The following is an 8,789-nucleotide window of genomic DNA, read 5'->3' as shown; positions in this document are numbered from 1 at the left end:
AACACGGTGGTGAGGCACTGGCTAGAGCACTGCACTGAGTAATTGCTGAGGTTTTGGAAGATGATGTTCTGCCGCATGAGTGGACGGAAGGTGTCGTGTGTCCCATCTACAAAAAGGGCAATAAGCTGGACTGTAGAAACTACCGCGCAATCGCATTACTGAACGCCGCCTACAAGGTACTCTCCCAAATTTTATGCCGCCGACTAACACCAATTGCAAGAGAGTTCGTGGGGCAGTACTAGCCGGGATTTATGGGTGAACGCAACATGCCCACACATCATCTATTTATCAAGTTCAAAGCCGCATATGATACAATCGATCGGGACCAGCTATGGCAGCTAATGCACGAAAACGGATTTCCGGATAAACTGATACGGTTGATCAAGGCGACGATAGATCGGGTGATGTGCGTAGTTAGAGTTTCAGAGGCGTTCTCGAGTCCCTTCGAAACGCGCAGCAAGGCGATGGTCTTTCCTGTCTGCTATTCAACATCGCTTTGGAGGAAGTAATATGAAGGGCAGAAATTGACACGAGTGGTACGATTTTCACAAAGTTCATCCAGTTATTTGATTTCGCTGACGACATTGATATTATGGCACGTAATTTTGAGAGGATGGAGGAACCCTACATCAGACTGAAAAGCGAAGCTAAACGAATTGGACTATATATTCGAGAGTGCATCACCCTGCTTCAATCCATCTAAGGTGACAAATGATGTTGATATTTTATCCGCAACCCTCACGCTTGATTTCGATCCGTCCAACGTTACACGGATCAGCCGTATCAGTTTCGCCGGAAAACCATGTTCAAGCATAATTTGCCATAATTAATTCAGTTTCACTGAATCGTACGCCGCCTTGAAATCAATAAACATATGATGTGCCGTAGTTTATTAAGGATTTGTCTCAGGGTAAACATTTGAGCCGTCGTTGATCAGCCCTCACGAAAGCTTACCTGTTGCACAGAATACGGTACATAATTTTGTAAGCCGAATTCATGAGGGTTATTCCTTGGTAATATGCTCACTACAGTCTGTGCCCTTAAGAGAGAGCAAATAAGGCCGTCCAAACAGCTCGCAGGTAAATCCTCGTCTTCCCATATTTTCAACATAATATGCAGAACTTCATAAATCTGGTCACTGTCATGTTTAAGAAGTTCAACCGGGAGCTGGTCTTTACCCGCTACCTTGTTGTTTTTCAGCTCGTTAATGGCTTTTCTAACCTCATCTAATGTAGGCGACTCCATAGCTAGTCCATCGTCGCTAATTTTTATTCTGTTCACCGATGCACCGTCACTTCCACAATTCAACAAAGTCTCGATGTGTTGCTTCCACCTGGCAGCCACTTCGGTTATATCTGCCAACAAATTTCCTTCTTGGTCGTCGCACATGACGGGATATGGCGCTGTCTTCCTCCGCACGCCATTGACAGTCTCATAAAACCTCCGCATATCATTCTACTCCATTCTTCTGCGCCTCAGTAATCACTTGTTCTGCATACTTTTTTTCTTCCTGTAGTGGGTTCGTTTTTCGACTGTTCTCGCTTCCATGTAGCGATCTCTATTCCATCGGGTACCCGACCCGACACTAACATCCGGCTTCTGACAACGTTCTTCTCGTCTGTCACTCTCTAACAATTTACATCGAACCAACCCATCCTATCACTTCTCGTGCTGTTGTGCTCGCCGCTCCATGGATCGACTCCCATAGATCGTTGATGTTGTCGCTAACGTTGATTGCACTTATCCGTTCGTCGATCTTCTGATGGTATACTCGTCCGATACTCCTTCTGCCGACAATCGCTGGATAATATATATATATATATATATATATATATATATATATATATATATATATATATATATATATATATATATATATATATATATATATATATATATATATACCGACCTGAACGTTAGCGTCTCCGATAACAATTTTCACGTCATGTTTTGGGCACTCTCAATAGGCTTTATCAAGACATTCATTAAACGTGTCACGTCGTCCGATTTATCGTTTGTCGCTGCGTAAACGTTGATTACACAGCGTGTGTATGGAGGACCTTTATGACAAAAAAAATGAGCATCGCCAAAAACTACCACTACGTGAAAATATAGCTCTTCAGCTTTCATTTCGTGACTATTTGAAAAAAAAATAACGAGGGGTCTCGAATAACTTTTTTTCTTTCTGAAACGGAAACCATCAAATATTTATCGCTACCTCTTGTTTAGTCGTGCTCAAGCGTTAAAGTGCATAACGAAGCAGAACTAAATTTACGTTATTTCCTACAAACGGTTTAAAAAGTTCAATCAAAGTTTATTGCATATATTCCGGGGATTAAACCACCCGATTTTGACATTAATTTACAATGTTATGAAAACTCATATGTGAATATGTACAATATGTACGTTGGTTTAAGCACCAGTCTAGCGTACTGTAAGGCCGTGGGTTCGAGTCCCACCGAACGGAAAGTGGTTACCCTCAATACATTTTTCAAATCATTATCTTCCACATAATGTACATATTCACATATGAGTTTTCATAGCTTAGAAAGGCTTGGATGGGCATTATGCTTTGGATTGTTATCTTATGCACATATATATATACACTAGACCTCTTCATGTTTTCAAAAAGTATCAAAAATTCAACCGGTCAGCCCAGAATCACACTTCTTATGCTAAAATAAGCCTCCTGTCAAATTTTCAGCTAATTCGGATAAAATTTCGAGGTGGCTCAAGTCGATTTAGTGTTTTTGAGCTATTTTTAATTTTGAATAAAATATAACAAGAGATATAAACGCCGAAAACCATCGCAACAATCTCAATATGGAAGATTTTGGTGTAACTCCACAAGTCTTGTGAACATTGCGATTCGTTCCGTTCATGTTTTGACCATGTTAAAGTGATTTTCAAGCTTATAAGTGCATAAAAACACTGTTTCCACTAAAAGTCGTTGTTCTACAAAATTCTTGAATTTATGACAAATCATTGCTAATTTATTATATTTATTTTCCTCTTTTTTCCCTGGACATTTGAGTAATATAACTTCAAATGTCCGATTTACCGTTAAATTTTTAAAAATCAGAGGCTGAACATTTGTCATAAATTTGCACGCTAGGATTTCCCTAAACAAGTTATTCGAACAAAACATAAATCAAATTATATGATATTTGATGCTAACAACAAACGACTTCCAAATTTGATTCATTCCATCATATGTCTGTATGCTTTTACCATTTAGTGCGTCGTTGTAACAAGTGAAATTAAAGCTTCTTTGTTCGAACAACTTGTTTAACGAAATCCCAACGTGCAAATTTATGACAAATGTTCAGCTTCTGATTTTTAAGAATTTAACGGTAAATCGGACATTAGAAGGTATTTTACTCAAATTTCCAGGGAAAAAAGAGAAAAATAAATATAATAATTTAGCAACAATTTGTCACAAATTCAAGAATTTTGTAGAACAACAATTTTAAGGGGAAGAGTGTTTTTATGCACTTTAAAGCTTGAAAATCATTTTAACACGGTCAAAACGTGAACGGGACGAATCGCAATATTCACAAGACTTATAGAGCACACAAAAAGCTTCCATATAGAGGTTGTTGCGATGGTTTTCGGCGTTTATATCTCTCGTTAGATTTTTTAAAAAAATTGAAAATAGCCCAAAAACACTAAATCGACTTGAGCCACCTCGAAATTTTATCGGAATTAGCTGAAATTTGGACAGGAGGCTTATTTTAGCATAAGAATTGTGATTCTGGGCTGACCGGTTGAATTTTTGATACTTTTTGAAAACTTGAAGATGTCTAATATACACCCAAGTCTTTCCGATCACATATGTGATGAACTTAAAAGATATAAAAAATCACAGAAATAAAAATCAAAATCCCCAACACATACCAAAATTGAAACTTATGTCAATGAATAAGTTTAACAAGTGGCATAAAATTCAAAACGAAAACGTAAGTGCCTTCCTTAGGCGAGCGGTAAGGCTACAAATCAACACCGTGCTGAAGTTTCAACTGTAAAAAGTGACATTTTATTTTATTTATTAGGCCGGAAAGGCCTGTACTGCACATAAAAGTATTCTCCATTCATCTCGGTCCATGGCTGCACGTCGCCAACCACGCAGTCTGCGGAGGGTCCGCAAATCTTCCTCCACCTGATCGATCCACGTTGCTCGCTGTGCACCTCACCTTATTGTTCCCGTTGGATCGTTGTCGAGAACCGTTTTCACCGGATTCTGGCTACGTGCCCGGCCCACCGCAGTCTTCCGATTTTCGCGGAGTGAACGATGAATGATTCTCCCAACAGCTGATGCAACTCGTGGTTCATTCGCCTCCTCTACGTACCGTCCGCCATCTGCACCACACCATAGATGTTACGCAGCACTTTCCTTTCGAAAACTCCCAGTGCGCGTTAGTCCCTCACGAGCATCGTCCAGGTCTCGTGCCCGCAGAGAACTACCGGTCTAATAAGCGTTTTGTAGATAATCAGTTTGGTACGGCGGCGAACTCTATTCGATCGGAGCGTTTTGCGGAGTTCAAAGTACTTACGATTTCCTGCCATGATGCGTCTCCGTCACTTGTGAGCCCAAGTATACGAATTATTCAACCACCTCGAGTTCGTCACCACCAATACAAACTCGTGGTGGGTGGCTTACTTTGACCTCTCTTCCTATCATGTACTTCGGCTTCGACGTGTTGAAATATACTGTTCAATAAAGCGCTCGAGGGAGCGATTATAAGAGCAGGTGTACAATAGTACAATGAAGCGGTACTATTATCACAAGATCGCAAATGCTTCTGAGCTTTGCGAACGATATCGATATTTTCGGGATTGATCGCCGTGCCGTGGAAGAGCCTTTTGTGTTTTTTAAGAGGGAGCGGGACTCACGATCAAGCAAAACGAAGTACATGGTAGCTGGAAATCACCGTGGGTTCATTAATGGTGATGGTAGTGATGTAGTGCTGGATGGTGAAAAATTTAAAGTTGTAGAAAAATTTGAGTACTTTTAACTACAGTGACGTGCGATACTGATGTTACCCGCGAGATGAAAAGGCGTATTACCAGGTGTATAAAGGGCTGGATATTGTCAAGCTTATATAACACGGCAGACTACGGTGAGCTGGACACGTTGTTCGTATGCCGGAAGAGCGTCAAGCGAAGATAATATTCAGTAGAGAACCCGGAAGAGGCCGTAGGGTTCGGGGAAGGCCGCGTACACGATGGCTTTTTGCAGGTGCTGAGGGCTCTCAACGTTCAGAGTGATTGGAAGCGATTGGCCAGGATCCCATAATAAAAAAAACCAATAGAATTACAATAGAAATTATTGTAACAGTACGCTGAAATTAATAGTAATTACGGTAAACTCTGTGGTTCACAATAGAATAACATTAAAGAATATTGTTTTCCACCATAATGTGCCATCCAGACTACGAGCTATATCACTTGATATAGAGTAGCTTGACATCAAAGTTCACAAATCTAATTTTCACTGTAAATAATGCATATGACGTCTCATGTCAAGATTCTCTATATCAAGTAGCTATATCACCAGTCTGAACGTAGTCTGAAGCCTATTGTAAATGGCACTTTTACAATATAAAATAGGGGTTGTTATGTATCTGTACAATAGAAAAATCGATTTTTTCTCGAACAAATTTTCGCCATTACAATTGAGTTTAATGTACAGTCGCGATTCGCTGGATGGGCCACGACCTCCTCCCAACCAACGAATTCGGTTTTGACGTAGGACTTACGTCTCTCTTTACTATACCGGGTGTCATTTCAAAATATTCAAATCGACCGCGTTACGCTGTGTTGAAAGATTTTAAACCGTCTAAGACGAATTAAGTACTGTCCATTTAATTCCACCAGTTAATTTTCGTTATCTTTGCAGATACGTATTTCGACCATCTGCAAAGATAACGAAAATTAACTGGTGGAATTAAATGGACAGTACTTAATTCGTCTTAGACGGTTTAATACATTCCACTAAACGAGCTTAATATATTTTTCAGATTTTAAACGTTAATAGCGTTCGTCTCAATGGACGAATTTCTGCGGTAAGCCCCTCAATCGACAGATTTCAAGTATGCCTTCCATGTCCATGATTGATAAGACCCGAAAAACTTGTTTCAATAGGCATGAAACTGTTTTCAATGAAAAACATTGAGATCAAGTGAACCTATAAATATGGGTACCGCATAATTCTTGCATCATTCCATTACGACGTTCTGATTGGTGCAGACACCAGCGAATGAGCAGCCGCTGGGTCTGCCGAGAAGCCATAAAATAGCGCAACGCGATTTTTTCCTTTCATTCTGACCGGGACAAGCGAAGCAACCGCATCAGGGAATGAAGTCTGCACCGACCGCTTTTTCGGCTCGACACCATCGAAGCCACCATCATCAGCCGGAACCTAGCCAGTACAGCAGCAGTCCACCCTACAGACCCGACAAAGCAGCAATGCTGAGCAGATACCGGCAGCAGCAGCAGAGTCGAGCCGAGACCGGCCGGCATCGGTGATGAGCCGAGACAGGCTGAAGAAAAGCCACATGATGCAGCATGTATGTCCAAAAAACAAACGGTTCTTCAGAGAGCCAATAATAGAGATCAATATCAAAGCTTTCAATACCCTTCGGGATAGAAATTGTACTTGGGTGCCAACTCCAATATTCTAGTGATAGAATTTTATGCGTGATTTTCATAAAAAACGTCAAAACTAACAGTGGATAATTTTTCTGATTTAACCGCGAAGTGGACGAAGGACTTCGCTTGACCATGCCTAAAAACACATAAGATGTCCAAATCTCTCACATAATATTAGGATATTTGGATTTAAAAAAAACACCGATAACAGCTCAAACATTAAAAATCATCAAATGTTGGATTTTTTGGCATTGATCGAGAAATATCAAGATAAACATTGTTTGACACTGACCGCACACAAAGCGAACGTGACTGAATGATCGTCCCGATCGTCCCATGTTACCAATTCTAAATCTTATCACCCGAAATCCCATGTCCGGGTGTTTCCTTCCATCTACTACTAACAATGTTGTCTCAGAAAAGAACACGTATACTTCCCACCTGAACTGCAATTCTAAGCTCGCTTGCCCGGCTTATTGGCCTGTATCAAGCGAAAAGTCCCGTTAGGAAATAGACGCCAGCAGCGAGCAACAAGCGTAAAAAAGAAGAAGCCCTTCTCAAACGCGTTGATGATGATGACGCTTTGGCTGACAAAGAAGCGGGATACAAGACACTGGCTGATTGGCCCACCAATTAGGAAGCAGAGAAGATTCAAAATAAGGTATAAAAGAAAAGTGCATTCACTCGCAGAGCATTCAGCCTTTTTTATACCATCACTAGAAATTCGCGGTTATTTGAAAAGATCGTTTTCTTACTTTTTGCACTTAGCCGAAGCAAACAGCCTTTTTCAAGGCTCTAAGAGTTAAAAAATAATGTTCTCCTTCAGTCGCTATCGCACGGATTAGGAGGCCCTACATCCCCTGCTGGGCCAACTTGTGGCTTATTTCAGGCAGTCCTTCAGTGGGAAGGTTGCCACTGTCGAGGCTAATATTCTGTGACCGGACAGATACTTCCTGAATTGTTTTTGATGATTCTTGTTCGAGGTAGATTTGATTTCTGTGTCGGTTTGATGAGAAGATTTTGCCAAGGAATGGTATGCAACGCCGATTATTTATCCAAAATAGTTGATGTGAGAAATTTGGACATATTATGTATCTTAAAGGCATGGTCAAGTCAAGTCCTACGTCCACTTAGCGGTTATGTCACAGGCATTACCCACTGTTCGTTTTTTAGTTGGGTCAACTGACAGCCATTTGAACACGTGTATTTCGACTTGAACATCACAAATGATATCCAGTGACGCACAATCCCGTTTTCCGTGTTTACATTGAATTTTGACGTACATTTGCTTTTTAGTTGGGCCATGGCCCAACCAGCGGAGGCCCAACTAAAAAGTGACCCAAGTATTAAAATCCCAACCAGCGAATCCCGACTGGTAATTCTATTGCCAATATTTTACTGGCAATAGAATTTACTGTACGTCTATTGGAACAACAATATGGCACTTTAATTGGTAATAGGGGAATAAAATTTTGAAATTTATACGCAATATTGTATGTGGCCAAGCGGACACCAGATGGCGACCCAGATTAAAAATACCATAGAGTTGCAAAAAAATATCATAAAAATAAATAGAGGTAATAAACTATAGAGGAAGATTGTTGCTGTCGTCACTGGCGAAACATGTTTTGCTGGCGAAGATAGGGCACTAAATGTCAACGAAGGAAAAATCAGAACATTTTGACAGATAGGTACCCAACATGTTTGGGAACAATAACAAAGGAAACCGCAGCGACAATCGTCCTCTATAGTTTATTACCTCTATTTATTTTTATGATATTTTATTGCAACTCTATGGTATTTTTAATCCGGGTCGCCATCTGGTGTCCGCTTGGCTACATACAATATTGCGTATAAATTTCAAAATTTTATTCCCACCTCTGGGTTTACGCGCCGAGCCCTCAGCACCAGACCTGGCGACAAGGGGAGAGTTATCAATTGGTAACCCTAATTTTTGACAATTAATATCGACTGGTTGTGTGTCGATGTCAAAAAATAGAGCTTTTAGCTTTATTATTATCAAATGCAAGTTTTGACAGTATTATTTATGTATGAGTGATTAACATGTACAAATGGTCTATCGGGGAAGCAGTCGCTGAAGACAAGTGTAAATGTTTTCAGCGACGATACACTGCCAA

This window comes from Armigeres subalbatus, chromosome 3, assembly GCF_024139115.2.
Source record: "Armigeres subalbatus isolate Guangzhou_Male chromosome 3, GZ_Asu_2, whole genome shotgun sequence".
NCBI lineage: Eukaryota > Metazoa > Arthropoda > Insecta > Diptera > Culicidae > Armigeres > Armigeres subalbatus.
This window is presented reverse-complemented; position numbering follows the sequence as displayed.